This window comes from Erpetoichthys calabaricus, chromosome 6, assembly GCF_900747795.2.
Source record: "Erpetoichthys calabaricus chromosome 6, fErpCal1.3, whole genome shotgun sequence".
Classification (NCBI taxonomy): Eukaryota; Metazoa; Chordata; class Cladistia; order Polypteriformes; family Polypteridae; genus Erpetoichthys; species Erpetoichthys calabaricus.
The window spans coordinates 20,774,676-20,794,500 of NC_041399.2; positions in this window are offsets into that span (position 1 = coordinate 20,774,676).

A 19,825-nucleotide genomic window follows, 5' to 3' on the forward strand; every position below is an offset into this window, starting at 1 on the left:
CTGGGAAAGGTGGGTGCAGCTCCTTCCACTGATGTTCAACCCAGGGCCAGAGGTAACAGTAGATGAACGTTTTGTCCCTTTCCGTAGAAAATGCCCTTTCCGGCAGTACATGCCTAGTAAGCCAGGGAAATACGGCATAAAAATTTGGGCAGCCTGTGATGCAAAAACCAGCTATGCATGTAATCTGCAGATTTTCACAGGCAAACATGCAAGTGGCATTCCTGAGAAAAATCAAGGAAAACGTGTAGTCCTCGATATGACTACTGGACTGCGGGGTCACAATATCACATGAGACAATTTCTTTACCAGCTATGACCTTGGACAAGAACTTCTCAGGTGGAAACTTACCATGGTGGGCACAGTAAAAAAAAAATAAACCTGAGTTGCCTGCCGAAATTTTGGAGGTGAAGGACAGGGCTCCACTTTCTTCAAAATTTGCTTTTACAGACACCACCACGGTTGTTTCATATTGTCCAAAAAAACACCGGAGTGTGATACTTATGTCCACTTTTCACAAAGACGCAGCTGTGTCATCAGCAAGTGACAAAAAGCCCATAATTATCTTGGACTATAATAAAAACAAAGGTGGAGTGGACAACCTGGACAAGCTGACTGCCACCTACACTTGCCAGAGAATGACCAGGAGATGGCCAATGGTTGTGTTTTATAACATTCTAGATGTGTCTGCATACAATGCATTTGTGTTGTGGACCCACATTCACCTAGGGTTGAACTCAACCAGAAAAAACAAGCGGAGAATGTTTCTTGAGGAGTTAGGAAGTTCCCTTGTCAAGGCACACATTGAGCGAAGGGAACGGGTGCCCCGGGACCCAGCCGCTGCAGCCTTGGTCAGACAGCTGCAGAGCTCACGTAGCACTCCTTCCACACCATCAGCAACACAAAGAGCATCAGTGCCTGCATCCTCTTCGGCCAGCACTGCCTCAACATCAACCTACACAGCCACAGCCACAACCCCACTGAGGCCACCTGATTCTAAAAGAAAGAGGTGTCAGGTTTGCCCTAGCAATAAAGACAGAAAGACAAACGTACTCTGCTTCTACTGCAAAAAATATATTTGCAAAGAACACACTAAAAGTGTCACTTTTTGCCACACATGCATCTAAATGCACGTGCATGTTCTTGCACACAAAGACATTTTTTGGAAGTAGTGCCTCATTTCTATTGGTTTGATTTGCTTGATTGTTCGTTGTTTGTTTGACCTTGCAAAGCCACATTTTGAGATTTACTTGTTTAGCTTTCCAATTATATTAAAGTTATTTTTGAAAATACTTTTTTGCCTTTTTCTTTGAAATAAATATATATGGGTCAAATTTGACCCGTAACACCAAAGATGTTACTATAGTAATTAATATTATAATAAAAATATATATATAACAAATTTATTTAAGAGATGTGTTCTAATACCCCTCAGTAATAGTCAGGTAACATAACAACCTTTTATTTATTTAAATAATTCTCTTGAGTTTCATTTAATCATTTTTTAAAATTGAAAACGAGAGGTATGCTGTTAAAGTAAAAGCTCATGAGGTCACAGCAAAAATATTAAAAACATTCTTTTAATGGACAAGGAAGCGTAACAAAGTAACCAAGAGGTAAGGAAAAAAATTGGATGATAAATAATTGTTTTGGGGGTAATATGGCTGATTAAAGACACGGGTCAAAACCGACCCATTAACATAAGAGATAGTAACAGAAAGCTAACATAAGAGGAAGGTTAAATCGTTTTTGATTTCTTAATGTAATTTCTGTTAGATTTGAATTTTATTTGTTATCTGTGTTCTCTGTCTTTAAATTTTCCACCATTCCTTGTGTTTTGTGGGTGGAACCTCAGGAGGCGGGTCCACTTTGACATCTCACAGTTGTTGGACCCTCCGTCTGCATTCATATTAAGGTAAGAGAGAATGCAAAGCTTGAAGAGATTTACTCAGGAGGACTCAAAGGCGGCTTCTACAAAGTACTGATTTAAGGGACTAAATACTGGTATGAATGAGAGATTTCAGCTTTTGAATTTTAATAAATTTGCAAACCTTTCTGAGAACATGCTCTCACTTTGTGTTTTTGGTTTATAGAGTGTAGATTGACTGGCAGAAATGGCAGATTTCTCCATTTAAAAATAAATCTACCACACAAGAAAGTATGCAGAAACTAAAGGGGTCTGAATACTTTTTGAATGTACTGAATATGGTAAAAATATTTTTGTGAAGTATTTCAAAATGCAAGTAGTTTACTGATTTGTCTGTAGTAGGGATATATTGGATAATTTTCTGCATAATTCATAACATAACATATGAGCTTTTTACTATTCAGTTGACATAAGCAATGGAATTCAACTGTAATTAATTGTTTCGTGTTAACATGAAATCATTTAGGATAAATCATCTGAACAGTCACGCAGCTACTAACCACTTATTATACTTTAATCACACCTGTAAATACTCTGCAGTTTCATGTAATATTTGTCCTTTCCCTGACATATTAAAAATGACTATAATTATGGGTGTCTAATAACATTTCAATGTGCTCACATCAGTCACTGAATAAATAAAAATGTCACATGCATATTTCAGCCAACATTCATAGTAATATACAGGTTGCCACATCTTATTTATATTCATTATAAAAAACTGTTGTAACACTTCATTCCCTTTTTTTACAGTAGTGCTCAATATTTTCTCGCGGAATGAAGCACTCTAAATATTGTGTATTGTTTATTGGAACAGAACTTAATAAATGTATTCATTACGATGGTTTAATATAAAAAAAAACACTTTTACAAAGATTCATGAGAAGCTACATTAAGTTATTATGGTCCAAAAATGTAAAATACATTTACATTTATTTTCTTAGCAGATGCTTTTATTTTAAGTAACTTACAAAAGAGGTCATATATTATCAAGTAAAATTTCCCACAGAACGTGCAACCAAAACCTCACTGCAGAGACTTAAAAACAAGTGTTCCGCAGTGGCCCAGTCACAGTATGGACTGAAACCCAACTGACAACACACGGCAGACATGACTAGTCCTCTTCCAAATAGCAGTGCTGGGAAAATTACAGAGAAGAGTGACTAGGCTTACTCCGGGGCTACAGGGGATGAGTTATGAAAGGAGATGAGTCTTTTCAGTTTAAGCAAAAGAAGATTAAGAGGAGACATGACTGAAGTGTTTAAAATTATGAAGGGAATTAGTCCAGTGGATCAAGACTGTGGCTTTCAAATGAGTTCATCAAGAATACCATTGAAAACTTGGTAAGGGTAAATTTTGCACAAACGTTAGGAAGGTTTTCTTTACACAGAGAACTATAGACACATCGAATAAGTGACCAAGTAGTGTGGTACTGTAGACAGGAGGACGTTAGGGAAGCTTCATAACTAGACTTGATGTTATTTTTGGAGATTTAAGTGGTTAGGACTGGCAAGCTTTGTTGGGCTGAATGGCCGGTTCTATTGTAGACTGTTCTAATGTTCTAAAAAATAGTGTCAAATTAATCCGTCTATAATGTTCAAGAATGCCTTATCTGAATGTGTCATTGGAGTTTAGCGGAAAAGGAAACGTCGACCATCAAGCATTTTTGTGATTGTAAATAGCAGAGGAGTCCAATCCTTGAACCACGGAACTTGGCACAGTGGTGACAGGAGGTTTCATGTGGTAGTTCTGTCTGCAAACGAGACTTCTTGTTCCCTCTCCTTTCATCACCATTTTTTGTCTCTGTCTCATCAGAGAGGCCGTTGGTCTCAAAGTAAATTGTCACTCAATGAATCATATTGAGCCATAGGGGACATTTCATGACTATGGTTTCCAAATTAGCACATGTGAAAGACTCACACTTGCTTTCTATTTGAATCAGCTTGTGATGTAGGATTTGGTAAATTTTGTGACAGTGAGTGTTGGATAGTGTTTCATCCAAATTGATCTGGCAGTCAAGGTTTTTAGTGTACCAACTTCTGCTTGTTCTCTGACAACCCAACTTCTCTGCGTATACAGGATTCTCATTCTAAACATCAGCAACTCCATTTTCGCAAAACACTTGTAACTAATTGTTACATTGCAAAATGACCTTAATGAAATATAAGCAACTTGTTTCTTGCAAAATGACTGATGTCAACAGCTTGTTTGTTTTAATATGCTAGAGTACAGAGATCTCGCGATATTTCCAATGTTAATAGCAGTTGGAGCAACGGTGCTCTGATGACGCGTCAAACGTGCGACGAGTAACCAGAAAGATGGAATGCTGGTAGCAGAGAACTTTTGCTGATTATGAAAGATGAACTTTCGACCAGAGCCTCTATGAATGTAACGAGGACAGCGAAGAAGTCCAAGTTCTTCAACAATTGGGATAGCAACTTCAGGAGTGGTTCCAGGATTAAATCAGCAAAGTTGTAAGCTGGAATACCTGAACATCATTCTGACCAAAAAGGAAGGAATGCCATCCAGACAGTGTCATAAAATCCATAACAGATGACAACACCGCATATCCAGTCAACAGGTGAGAAAACAGCAAAAAACTTGATAAAACTTGATAAAATCCGCAAAATCCACAGCAGACAGTATATCCAAGCAAGTATATCCAAGCAACAAATGAATGAATAAATAAGCAACTAAAAATAACTTAAACCCAGACACCAAACAAAGTTAGAGTCAGAGTCAGAGTGAGAAGCGGTGAACATTCAACGCCAGCGTCCTCTCCCATCCTCTCTCATACATTTCTAACAAAACAAAGCCGTCCCTTGTTACTAGATAATAATGCGACCCGTGTTCTTGTTTTCTTGTTGGTTGAACCCTAAATAAGTAATACCATTACCTTACAGATAAATTTGAACTGTTCCTGAGATTATTTAATTAGCAGATACTCATATCTATGAATACAAGGAAGATTTGGCAAAAAATTTTGTTAAGCTTGTTGACAAGGTGTGTGACAAAAGAAGTTAAGCAATGGCTTAAGCAGTCTGTTAAGTTCTACCAATACATGCAACACAAAAATAAAAGAAATAACATGACAAGTGGGATGATAGGTTTAGAGCATGGAAATAGAGAATACTCGTATTCATATACTGTAGATTCAGACCCCTTCGCTTTCTCCATACTTGGTTGAGCTGTAGATTTTATTTTAGGGTGTACTCACACTAGGCACGTTTGTTCCGTACCATGCCCAAGCATCCCCACTCAATACTTCCCTGATGTCCCATGCTCAGACCGCGCTTAATGTTCTGGGCCTGGGCACATTTTTGTCATGACCGTGTGACTTTGTGTAAAGCGAAAACAAGATCCGATCACGGTGTGACAGCATGCATGTCAAAATGATCTTACTTATTTTATGGATGTTTTAGAGTCATGTAGAGCAGGATAACGTTCTACCCTCTTACAGATTTATTGAGTGTGCAACGCAGCATTTTGCTGTTAATTGTGCTGCACGTACAAGAAGATTTTTAGTGACAAATGATGTTAAGGGAGGAATTTGCAGCTTTTTTTGTCAACTACAATTCACGTTGAGATGTAAAGTGAGAGTAAAACCCTCTTTTTAACTCAGAAGATAATGAATGAAGTAAGAATTGTACTATCTGACTTGACATCATTGACGTCATGTCTGTATTCCGTGCTCCGGCGCGTGTAGCGATCACGCTGTTGCTGAATGCTACTACAATGTGCTTGGGCCCACCTCTTCCAAGTGGGTCAGGGCACAGTAAGGTTGGCCCGGCGCAGAGTAATCACACTAGTCAAACGAACTAAACATGGTGGGGTTACATATGGACAAACGTGCTCGGTCATGGAATGAGTAACCCTAAATGGATACATTTGTCATTTTTGGACATCAATCTACTATTCATAACCAGGAATGACAAAGTGAAAACATGTTTTCAAAAAAGTTTGCAAATTTAATAAAAAACTGAAATCTCTCATTCATATAAATATTCAGACCCTTTGTTGTGAAATTCCAAATTGTGCACAGGTGAATCCTGTTTGCTTTGAGATTTGTCTAAACTTGATTGGAGTCTACCGGTGGCAAATGGAATTAACTGGACATTGGCACACACCTGTGTGTATAGAAGGTCCGCAATAAACACTCCATGTCAGGGCAAAAACCAAGCCATGAAGTCCAAGGAACTCTTGGTAGTCCTCCACAATCAAATTATGGTGAGGCATATAGTAGATCGGGACCAGGGGATAAAATCCGGAGCACGGTGGACTCAATAAGTGTGAAATGGAAGAAGTTTTTAACAACCATTTAACAACAATGGCGGAGTGTTGGCTCTGACGCTAGGGATCTGCACTTGCAATCGGAAGGTTGCCGGTACGAATCTCGTAAATACCAATAGGGACTCTGCTCTGTTGGGCCCTTGAGCAAGACCCTTAACCTGCAATTGCTGAGCGCTTTGAGTAGTGAGAAAAGTACTATATAAATGCAAAGAATTACTATTATTATTATTATTAACCAGTACTAATCTTAGACGTGGCCATCTGACCAAGTAGAATAACAAGAAGCATGAAGGGCCTTCGTCAGGGAAACATGGAATTATTCAACTCAAAATTATATATATCGAGTGCATTTCTCTCATTTAAAATTATCTAAAATGTTTCCAGGGCAAGATCCAACCTGCAAACGCTGCAATCAAGTTTCAGCCTCACTGGGCCTCATGTTTTGGGCCTGCACCAAATTAACATCATTCTGGACCAAAAGACAGCTTTGGTGTCACAATCCCTCCTAATGGAGTGCCAATCTCAACAGCACTACTTTAATCAGGCATTGGTAGTGTAGATAGATGGAACTCAGTCTTGGGAAAAACGACAATTTACAGAACTTTGAGAGCATAAATAAAATTATCTGGTCTGATGAGACAAAAGATGAACTCTTTGGGCAGAACTCTAAGCACTGCATCTGGTAAAGACCAGGCTGCCTAATATCATGGCTACAGTGAAGCGTGGTGATGGCAGCACTTTAATTAGCTGAAGGGACAGGGAGACTGGTCACAACTGAGGGGAGGATGAATGCAGGCAAACACAAAGAGAGCTTTGAAGAAAACCTCTTCCAGTGTGTATGCAACCTCTGACTGAGAAGATCAGATTAGATTAAGCTTTATTTGTCCTGGTGTTTAAAATGAGTGACCTGAAGCATATAGCCAAGAGAGTGCCGGAATTGTTATGCATGGATGTTTATTTTTGTGTATTTTATATTTATTTGTCATTTTTAACATTTCTCAACTACTCGCCTATTTTGAAGCCTGCTATGATAGGGCCAAATTCAGCAGGTCATTTTCTGGCCAAAGCTGGTCTGAAGTAAGCCTCTCCTAGCCTGAGCAGGGAAGGATCCTAACTTACTTCATGGTAATTTTGAGGACCCAAATCCATTTTTGCCATGTTTGTGTCTCCATTTCACAACAAGTGTCTGACTGCCCTTGTTTGGCCCCAGACATAAACCTCATAGAACATCTGTGGGGAGACCTGACAAAAGAACTTTACGGATGCTTCCCATCCAGTTCTACAAAGCTTGAGAGGATCTGCCAGGAAAAATAGGGAAAACTGTTCAAATGCAGGTGTGCAAAGCTAATGGAGATTTACTAAGGAGAATACAAGCTGTAGTTTCTGCCAAAGGAGCTTCTACAAAGCACTGAATAAAGGGAATGAGTATGTGAGTATGAATGAGAGACTTCAGTTGTAGAGTTTTAATAAATTTGCAAACCTTTCTGAAAACTTTGTCATTATGGATTACTGAGTGTAGACTGATGAGGAAGAATGGCATTGAAAATTAAATCCACAACACAATAAATTGTGAAAAAATTGAAAAAGGTCTGAGCACTTTCTCTATTGTAAAATTTTAATCAATACACAATATAATTTTACAATTTAATACAAGTATATCTACTCTCTCTATATATATAAAATCCTAAGCCTAAAAGTGCAATGATTTTGTGCAACAATTTTATGTCACATTTTTTGTCATACTTTAAATCAGGCTTATTTTAAAACCTACACATATATGATATCATTCTTTTCAGAATTTATCGAACTTTAATTTGATGTTGTTAGATTTTCAGATTCTTATTCCATTTTAAATTATAAAGTAAAAAATCAAGAAAGTCGTGGTTTTTAATATCAAGAAAGTCATGGTTTTTATTTTTGATGGAGAAAACTTTCTTTCACAGGAACGAACTATTAAAAAAAAATATCTATTCATAACACCAATGTTTGTATTTAGGTGATTTAGTTAGCTGAAGGTCGAGTTACGATGACCCATTGCATACCACTTTAGTTTTCACGTGATTTTTCCTGTTATTTAAATGAGTCGTTTTTTAGAAAAAGTTTTTTTATCTATAAGAATGTCAGTTAAAATGAATGGATCATTTATTTAGTCTCTTATACTGTAAATACTCATCGAGTATAGTGGACCTCAGTTTAACGGGAATACTCCAATCGGTAAGAGAGTAAATATTTTATTCTCATTTCATGATTTTTACTTCGTTAAATAATAAGTTTTCTTTTACATATTTATAGAATTTTGTGATTTTGACTCCAATAAATAATAATTTTTCTTTTGTACATTTATAGATTTTACTAATATTCTGGCCGCAACTGGGGGTTTGGCCCCCCTAGTACTTAAATAAAGTTATATCTCTCTCTATATAAAATCTAACATCTGTCTGTCTGTCTTTCTGTCTGCTTTTCACGACAGAACTTCTTATCGGATTTAGATCAGGTTTTTTTCTATAATTTGCTTGAACATACCGGTTGATTTTGCGACTTCTCTCATTGCGCTATGTATCATAGTTTGCTTGCGATGCCAATTTATTTGTGCAAATCTGAGAGAGACACAGCAGGCCAAGGGCTGGTGGAAGCGTGACATCAGGAGTGGGGAGCCGGACAGGGCCCTCCTCAGTGTTTTGTTTCACTACTACACAAGCAGAGCCGCAGGGGACAGCTAGTTAAACATAAGGATAAGAACTGAATGTATCTAGGGGGGTTAACTAAATGTTGTTTGAACCCTAGGCATGTAAGGCTTTTTGCCTCATCTCAGAAGATAATTGCTAAGGTTAAAATGAAGCAGATGTGTAATGAAGACCCCCTTAAAAAGGGAGGACAAACTAGTGACAAAGCCCAAACACCCCTATTATGAAGCAGTGATAAGATCAATGGGAAAACCTGTAGGACACCCCTATTAATGCAGCAATGTTTAGAATAACAGAAGAATTGACATGTATACAAAGCTACTGGTGGCTGTGGTTGATTGGTTAAATTCTGCATATTAAGAGTCAGATAACGTGATGTATTAGATAAGGTAATGAAAATAGAAAAGTATAAAAGGGAATGAATTGTTTTATTGATTGCTGACTCCATGGACTGAGACATTTGTGCAAATCTATGTGCAAATAAAGAACTATTTTGCATATTCATCTTGTCTCCATGAATGACTTCTTTAAAAACAGAGGAAAGTTTTTTCCACATCAGTATCCACTGTACAAAGCATTAGGATGAAAAGGTTTTTTCAGGTGAAACTGAAATGGAGACAGGAGTCAAGAATAATGCTAAGAATCTTTGCCCTTGAAGAGATAAAACTTCAGATTAGAATATTTAATAGAAATTTGTGATGCACTCCTTCCAGATCTGTTGTTACTTGGTATAACTGGAGTCCTCCCTGCAACCCTAAAAATGTCAGGCTCGGGAATTGGAGGGATGGAGATATTTATGACTGTAATATTGTTGGCATTTATATTCACTGTCAACTTTATACTCTATCAAGGATGAAAGTTAGTAAGAAGAGTTCATCTACTTGTGTCCTTGTTTGTGTCACATGAGCATGCAATATGGCACACTAAGGAAACATAAGAAAGGAGTATATTTAGTAAGCTAATTTTTGTTTTCTTTTCATTAAAATGAAGTTACATATTTTATTACATTCTTGTTAATATGGCTCAAGGAAGTGGTGACTTGTTGGTCAGACATGGTATACTAGTAATAATTTCATGGTACTCTGACAATGATGTTACTACCATAACTACTACTACAAGTTCCTAATAGCAGCTAGCACTCCCTTTTAGATCCAGAACAGGAAGAATTCTGGGAGATGTGAGTTCATCAATGTGCTAGACATGTGTATTTTTTTCAGCCATATATTCTTGATGTGAGCCTCACATTCCACCTCATTGCAAAGACTCTCTATTGGTTTGAAATCTATGGACTGGGCAGGCAACTGGAATTCATTCTATATGGGCAGAAATTTGTAGACCCCTGACCATCACACCTTTATGTGCTTGGTGGACATCCCATACAAAACCATAGGCATTAATTTGGAGTTGACCCCACTCTGGAGCTATAACAGCCACCACATATCTTGGAAGGCTTTCCAGAAGACTTTGAAGTGTTGTCTGAGGGAATTTGTGCCCATTTAGCCAAAAGAGCATTGGTGAGGTCAAGTGCTGGTGTTGGACAAGAAGACCTGGCTCACAACAATCAGCGTTCCAGTTCATCCCAAAGTGGTTCAATATGTTGAGGTCAGGGCTCTGTGCTGGCCACTCCAGTTCCTCATTGTCTTCATGGATTTGGCTTAGTGCACAGGGGCACAGACATGATGGAATAGAAAAAGTTACAGTACTTCCCTAAACTGAAGCACACAATTGTCTAAAATGGCTCTGTATGCTGTAGCAGTAACAGTACCCTTCACTGGACCAAAGAGGGGCAGCTCAAACCCTGATAAACAGCCTCAGACCATTATCCCTCCTCCACCAAACTCTTCAGTAGGCACTATGCAGTCCAGAAGGTAGCGCTCTCCTGGCATCCACCAAACCCGAGATTCACCCATCAGACTGCCATATAGTTATTTGTGATTCCTCACTCTAGAGAACATGTTTCTATTACTCCAGAGACCCATGGAGGCATGCTTCACACCACTCCAGCACATCTCCCATCTTGACAATGTGGGGAAATTAAGGCGCTTTCTAAATAAACAGGATTCTGAGAAATTAAATCATGCATTTATTTCTAGTAGGATTGACTACTGCAATGTGGTGTTCACTGGATGTTCAAATTGTTCTTTATACAGCCTCCAGTTAATCCAAAATGCTGCTGCAAGAATTATTACAAGAACAAGAAAATATGAACACATCATTCCAGTTCTTAAGTCCTGGCTCCCGGTTAAGTTTAGGGTAGATTTCAAAATCCTCCTTTTAACATATAAAGCCTTAAATGACCAAGGTCTGGCTTACTTGTCTGAACTTATCATGACTTACAAACCAGAGCGCATATTAAGATCTCAAGATGCCGGTCTGCTTATGGAGGTTGTGGAGGTTGAGCTTTTAGTTACAGGGCCCCTAAACTGTGGAATGGTCTACCTGCTACTATAAGAGATGCCCCTTCAGTCTCAGCTTTCAAATCCTGGCTGAAGATTCACTACTTCAGTTTAGCATACCCTAACTAGAGCTGCTGATTAACTGTTGTCACACACATGCGCATGGGAGGCAGCTAAAGGGCTTGAGTAAGGGCAATTCTGAATCAGACCAGGATGTGGCAGAGTGCACTGACTCTTTTTCTCCCTTTCTTGTAGACCATTCACGGGAGATTCCACCTGGCCCTCTTGATGTCACATCCGGGTCCGAGCCTATGGAAGAAGAACTTGCCGGCTACAGCCCCTGTGATGTCACATCCGGGCTCGAGCCTATGGTTGAAGGCCCTCATGAGCCCGGCCCCTTTGACCTCACTTCTGGTCTTCCCCTTTAAAAGCCTCCGCCTTTTCCCTATTCCCTCAGTTCTGTTTTGGACTCGGTTTTGTGCACATCAGTGCATTCATTTATTAGCAATTCGCAGCCAGCAAACCAATATACGGGTGGCTGCCCCAAACCTTGCCATGGCTCTTTGTGGAGTTTGTGACACTGTACAGACTGCATCTGTGTTGTTAGTCATTATCACTAAAACATAAGTAACATGATAGTTATAAGTTGTTACTAACCCTTACTTATTCTGTTTCTCTTTTTGGTACTCAAATGTGGCACTTTGTGCCACGGCCCACCTGCCAAGTTGTTTTGTGTGCCTAAGGTAAAGTCATCTCTGATGGAGGATCGCAGGAATCGTCAAGTAGATGGGTTTTTTCATCGGATTGGCTGGCCCAGAAATGTCTCAGCTCTGGAATGGCTAATAGGGGGAGGCAGCTTGATGGCTGAGCTCTCTAGGACTCTAAAGAAATCCAAATCCTATTATTGTGATATCATCTACTGTTAAATTCTGCTCCATACTTGTAATATTTTTATTTTTATACTGTATTGAGGATTACTTGTGTTCTGTTCTGTGTGTTGTATTGTATTGACCCCCTTCTTTTTGACACCTACTGCACGCCCAACCTACCTGGAAAGGGGTCTCTCTTTGAACTGCCTTTTCCAAGGTTTCTTCCATTTTTTCCCTGCAAGGGTTTTTTTTTGGGAGTTTTTCCTTGTCTTCTTAGTGAGTCAAGGCTGGGGGGCTGTCAAGGGTCAGGGCCTGTTAAAGCTCATTGCGGCACTTCTTGTGTGATTTTGGGCTATACAAAAATAAATTGTATTGTATTTTATTGTATTGTATAGTGATCTTAGGCTTGTGTACAGCTGCTCGGTCATATAAACTCATTTCTCCTAGAGCACAGTTCTTGCGTTGATTTTGCTTCTAGAGGCAGTATGCAACACTGTTGTGATGCCACAGACGACAGGGGATTTTTACACTCTATGCACTCGGTGGTCCCAATTTCTGAGTTTGTGTGGTGTACCACTTCATGGCTGAGCTGCGTGCTCCTAGATGTTTCCACTTTACAGTTACATCATTTTCAGTTGACTAGGGCAGATCTATCAGAGCATAAATTTGTTTTGGCGAACAATCAAACACAAACAAACCAACAAGATGCATTCTGAGGGTTGAAATGAGGTCCTTAGTGTTCAAAACGGATAAATAACATCAAACAAAGCCAAAAAATTCTAAAGACTTGAGGGTATTACCATTTTATTTACATAAATTTAGTGTTTTATTAAGTAACTAACTAAGGTACCTGTCAAGGACAGTAATAGAATAATTAAAAAATATTTGCTATCTTTTGCCCTACGAGTACCTTCAGCACCTTTGCTCTGTATTTGCATGTGTGAACATTGCTTATCTAGCGCTCCCTCTCTCAAGTGTGTTTCTGTAAAGCCTGCGTCTTAGACTCGTCATCATTTTTGAGGTGCCTTTCCTCCCGTCTGGTTTTATACTTGCTATCTTTGAAGGCGACTCTCTCAGCATCTCACATGCCCACAATCCTCTCTTGATTACGTAACCAAAGCCAAACTAACCAATCAGATTGCTCGGAGGACGGGACACATAACTTAGTGTTTTATTTTACAGTGCGGAAGATAATACTAGTCACAGGTGATTTATTTGTAATGAACTGTATCTGATTTTAGAGACTGCATGGATCAGTGGAGGTGCTGTCTTGAGCGTTAAGCCTGAATGCATGCTAAGTTAGCATTCTCAGGTCTGGTAGATTGGCATAGGCCACTGACACAGTTGTTTTTTCACTTGCTGTTGTAAATTCATTTTTCTTTCATTATTATACTTTTCATCTGTATCTGTCACACTGTTTTCTGTGTTATATGCACAGTTGCTTCTTTCACCTGACATATCCGTCTCACTGACAAGTGCTTACATATCATCTAGCAGGTCAGCATGTGGGGAGATGGTATTGTGTTGATGTGATGGATTTCTACTATCAACATGTACCCCTTTTAAATTTCAAATCTGCATTCTGTAATATATGTAAGATTTATATGAGGCCTATATTAGGATGTACCAGAATGTTATCATTGGGAATGGAAGTGGCCATGGGCAGGGACCCAAAGATATTGAGCCATAAAGCTGAACAGACCTTTTCCAAGAGATGTAAAGTGTTGCCTTGGAACAGCAAGGTGACTGGGGTCAGAAGTTTTCCACTGTGAGACTGGCTTATATGACATAAGCAGTGTAGACATGCTTTATAAGAAAGTGACAGGGTTTAGAATTTCATTTGATATTTGCCAAGAAGGCAGTGTAGATGAGCGAGCTAGGACTAATGCGGTCACAGCATTCTGTTTGCTTGTTACAACATTTTTTTAATGCTGTTAGCCATTTGGTCTTAGACCGTAGTTTCTCATTTGTAACAAGCTTACCTCAGCCGATTCCTACTGCAAATAAATGTGTGACAATGAAAGACAGTTTTAAAATACACTTACAAAAACATTTCTACTGTTAAACTGTAATGTCTTTATAAGTCAAGTGTAAAGTAACCAAACAAAGCAAAATAAGGTCCTTCACTGTGCATTACTCGGCCTTGAATTGCTACACAATCAGGCTTATTAATTACTTAATAAATTACATTCTTAAGCTAGTTAACTACATACTGTACCTCAACATTGGCTAATATTACAATTTAACTCAATTAGTTTTTAAAAATAAATAAAGTTAGAAAACCTAATTCTGGCTTCTTCTTATTATAGTCATTTCCTAGTTACATAAACAGTAGTTAAGGAAAGTTCTTGATCAAACATTTTTAAGACATGTAGGACCCAAGTGCGATGAGAGAAGCTCTTTGACTTGTTCATCATAGTTTTCTGCCTTTGTATTCCCCCAAGAACACTGTGGCCCATGCTTCTTTATTTCAATAATTGAAGGCTGTGTATTCTTTTACCATTTATTTACCTGTAATCTGATCCAGACAATGGATGGATAAACCTGGCTTTGCATATTTCTGTAAAAACATTTAGATGGCAGCTTTCTCTCTTCTGGACAACAAAAAAGGCATCTTTCTAACCTTCTAAATATAAATACCTGGCTATTTTGAAGGAATAACAAAACCCAGCCACAGGGGATGCACAAACCAGTGTATTTCTTTGTGCTGGTCCCAAGCCCGGATAAATGGGGAGGGTTATGTCAGGAAGGGCATCCGGTACAAAATTTTGCCAAATCAATATGCGGACAACAATTTTTGACGATCCGCTGTGGCAACCCCTAACGGGAGCAGCCGATAGTAGAAGAAGATTTTGAAGGAATAACAAGAGAAAAAATCGGGAGTGTTCTCCCCTTGACTTTCTCGTATACTGAGATAGAGGAAAAGGCCATCAGAACCACTTCCAGTTGCACAATATTTCTCAAATATCATATCTCTTTGTTTCTCATCATAACTAATTAATAATATCAATACACAATCATTTATCTCTGTTGATAATCAAACTTTATATTAAAATAATATTTTTTGCACTTAGGGAGGTCGAAAACGGTGGGGGAATTTTTTCATGATTACATATGCATTACCTAGATTAAGTAAAAAGAGTTATAGTCACCTAAAAACATAAAAAAAAGTGTTAGCATTATATAATATTTGTTGCAATAAATTGCTGTAGGTAAAACTGCATTTAGCTACATTTAATTATGATAATGATGGCAGAAATAAAAAAAAAAATGATAAAATTAAATGTATTACCAGGAACATGACGGGGACGTAACAGCTTATTGTTCCCATCATATCTTTATATTTACATGGCATGTTCAATGTTTACACGTTATTGTTAAACTGATGACGTATAAATGAAAATAAAACTGATAATAGTTATTGAAAGAATATGTGTTATATTGAATACATTTTTTAATATCGTGTACACATTTATTTTTCCATGATACAAAATATTCGGATGGTTTAAATAAAATACCACTTCTAGTTTACAAATTTTTCTCAAATTTCATAACTGTTTGATTTTTATCCTTATAAATATCTATATAAAATTTGAATTATCTGTATATAATTATAACCATTGTTTACTTGAAAACTTGCAAAAATACTCAGTTAAAGTACCACTTCTGGTTTTCAGAAGAGGCTCAAAAGTTGATTCCTTATTTTTCATATAAAGCAGTTGTACAAAATCTCATTGACCGAAGTCAAAGCGTTTTCGAGTCATCTTGTTTACAAACAGACACACAGACAGACATAATTTCAAAAATGGTATTGTCAGACTTAGGAAGGTCTAAAACGTCAAGATTCATCAAAATCTCGAGGTGGAATTTTTTCACAATTCTTACACTTTCTCTATACTATGTATACGAGAAAGTAAAAAAAATGAGCAGCTAACTCTTGATTTAAGATTGTTTCTTCCTCAACTAAAATGAAAAGTGACTGCTTAGGAAGAATAATCTGGATCAAAAGCTGCTGGTGAACATTTACTGCTCCTCCTTAGACTGCATGCTGACATGCTGTATCACGGTGTGGTACAGAAGCTGCACTTCAGCAGACAGGAGGGGGCTTCAGCATGTCATCAATGTAGCTCTCTGCCCTGCCTACAAGACTTGTATACTTCTCGCTGACTTGGCAGGGCAACAAACATTTTGAAGGACCCCTCACATCCTAGTTTTCACCTGTTTGACCTGTTGCCCTGTGGTAGGCGCTACAGGTCCATCAAATCAACGACAAACAGACTCATGCACAGCTGCTTTCCCGGAGCCATCACGACATTGAATCTCAACATACATTGGACAACTCTCTCTGTGTCTCTGTCGCTCTCTCTTTTCTCTTACATTCTCTCTCTTTCTCTCTCTCTCTCTCTTTTCTCTTACATTCTCTCTCTTTCTCTCTCTCTCTCTCCCACCCTCACCTTTTATTTGGTTGTGCAGTAATCCTCTGTGTAATAACCACAGTCTAGTGCAATTATTTGTTTTAAAGTGCAATATTTTACATTATTAGTATTCTCTTGGTATTCATTACGCAATACCTGCATGATCAATTATATTTCTTGTTTAGTAACAAATAATAATAATAATACATTTTATTTATATAGTGCCTTTCCCATGCTCAAGGCACTTCGCAGAGTTTAAGATAGAATGGCAGGGTATACAGTGTATAGCATCATACAAACCATATAAATAAATAAAGAAGATTAAGACAGTAAATTCAGAGAAAAAAAGCCTAACAGACAACATAATTGATGGTCTAGCGCAAGGGTAGGCAACGTCGGTCCTGGAGTGCCACAGTATGTGCAGGTTTTTGTTCCAACCCAGTTCCTTAACGAGAACTCAATTATTGCTGATGAAGCACATATTGCTTAAGTGACATTTTAATGCTTCATTTTAGTGGTCTCGCTTGTTAAGGTTCTCAAACCTTAATTGCTTATTTCAATCTTAAACTGCTGCATTCAGTGTTTTAATTGCTCCTTATTAGCAATAAGATGTAAAACAGGGGTAGGCAATGTCGGTCCTGGTGAGCCGCAGTGGCTACAGGTTTTCATTCAACCCAATTGCTTAATTAGAAATCAATCATTGCCAATCTCAGACCTTATTTAATTTTATGGCTTGTTAGTCTGTGCAATGTAAGGCTTTTATATTGTAGATTTTTTTTCCTTTCCAAGGATATCATCCAAATGATTTGAAGCCTAAAACAGATCATTTTCAGTCTGTCACATTTTTCTATTAAGTGTTTTATTAAATCAAACCGTGCATGATGAACACACACAGATGTAATTGGAAAAAAGCTAGCTGGAGAACTGCTGGCTGCTTTGTCTTTTACATCTTATTGCTAATAAGGAGCAATTAAAACACTGAATGCAGCAGTTAAAGATTGAAATAAGCAATTAAGGTTGGAGAACCTTAACAAGCGAGACCACTAAAATGAAGCATTAAAATGTCACTTAAGCAATATGTGCTTCATCAGCAATAATTGAGTTCTCGTTAAGGAACTGGGTTGGAACAAAAACCTGCACATACTGTGGCACTCCAGGACCGACGTTGCCTACCCCTGGTCTAGCGTACACATGTAGGTTACATGAGCATCTTGACATGGAGGTAAACTGAGAGAAGGATAGTAAAGTCAGGTAGAGCTAAATGCCTTCCTGAACAGATAAGTTTTGAGTTGTTTTTTTAAAAGAATTCATGGAGTCTACTGACCTGATTAATTTTTGTAGGTCATTCCAGAGTCTGGGCGCTATACAGCTGAAGGCCCTGTCACCCATGGAGTGTAGATTAGTGAGGGGCACAACAAGATTACCAGAATCAGAGGACCTTAGTGGGCGGACAGGCACATAGTGATGGAGAAGGTCACTGATGTAGTTTGGCGCAAGGTGGTTTAAGGCTTTGTAGGTTATTAGCAGGATTTTATATGCGATCCTGTAAAACACAGGGAGCCAGTGAAGGCAGAGCAGGATGGGTGTGATGTGCTCGCTGCTGCTGGTTCATGTAAGGACTCTTGCAGCCAAGTTTTGAATAAGCTGGTGCTGTGATATAAGATTAGAAGGGGCACCTGCCAGTAGGGAATTACAATAATCGATGCGGGATGTGATAAAAACATGGACAAGTTTCTCAGCATTAGAAAAGGAAAGGAAGGAGCGAACACGGGATATGTTACGGAGGTGAAAGTAAGAAAGTTTCTTAATGTGATTTATGTGGGCGGAATAAGAAAGGGATGAATCAAAAATGAGTCCGAAATTCTTTGCAGTAGAGGCAGGTCTGATGAGATCACCGCCAAGATGGACTGGGAAGGAGCTCATTTTATTAATTTGCACTTTAGTCCCAATTTGCAGGAGTTCAGTTTTGTTGCAATTTAAATGTATTTAGATTAGAAGGGGCACCTGCCAGTAGGGAATTACAATAACGATGCGGGATGTGATAAAAGCATGGACAAGTTTCTCAGCATTAGAAAAGGAGAGGAAGGACTAAACATGTGCATGTGATATGTTACGGAGGTGAAAGTAAGAATGTTTCTTAATATGATTTATGTGAGCGGAATAAGAAAGGGAGGGATAAAAAAATGACACCAAGATTCTTTGCAGTAGAGATGAGATCTCCGCCAAGATGGACTGGGAAGGAGCTCATTTTATTAAGTTGCACTTTAGTCCCAATTTGCAGGAGTTCAGTTTTGTTGCAATTTAAATTTAAAGAGTTCTGCTCCATCCAGGTTTTAATATCACTGAGGCAAGTTGTGAGCTGAGAAAGCTCTGATAAAGTTCCACTTTTAACATTGAAGTAGAGTTGAGTATCGTCTGCATAAAAATGATAACCCAGTCCATAGCTATGGATAAAATGGCCAAGGGGAAGCATGTAAATACAGAAGAGAAGAGGGCCGAGGACAGAGCCCTGAGGGACTCCTTGTGTGACTGCCGCTAGGCTGGATCTGCTAGTTGCCAAGACTAATAAACTCTTGCCTATCAGTTAGATAGGCCTTGAACCACTGGAGGGCATTGCCAAAGATACCCAGCATGTTCTCCATTCTGGACAGTAGAATGTCATGTCTGACCGTGTCAAATGCTGCACTGAGGTCTAACAAAATTAATATGCTGGTTTGTCCAGAGTCTGCTGCCATAAGTAAATAATTGGTTACCCGTAGCAGAGCAGTTTCACAGCTGTGCCGCGCCCTGAAACCAGACTGAAAGGGTTCCATCAAATTAATAAAAGTTAAGTAGTTGGTGAGTTGGGAAGCTACAGAACTTTTGACAGAAAAGGTAAGTGGGAAATAGGCCGAAAATTGTTGAGATTGTCAGCATCAAGACCAGACTTTTTTAACATTGGGGTTACAGAACGGTTTTAAAAGTGAGCGGCACAAAGCCAGTAGCGAGTTACAATAATCGATGCGGGATGTGATAAAAGCATGGACAAGTTTCTCAGCATTAGAAAAGGAGAGGAAGGAGCGAAGACGGGATATGTTACAGAGGTGAAAGTAAGAAAGCTTCTTAATGTGGTTTATGTGGGCGGAATAAGAAAGGGAGGAATCAAAAATGACACCAAGATTCTTTACCAATACCATATTAGTACCTATTAATTAGTATTTGTGTATGTTGTTTTTGTTTATCACTTTTATACGTGGTGCTTAAAGTT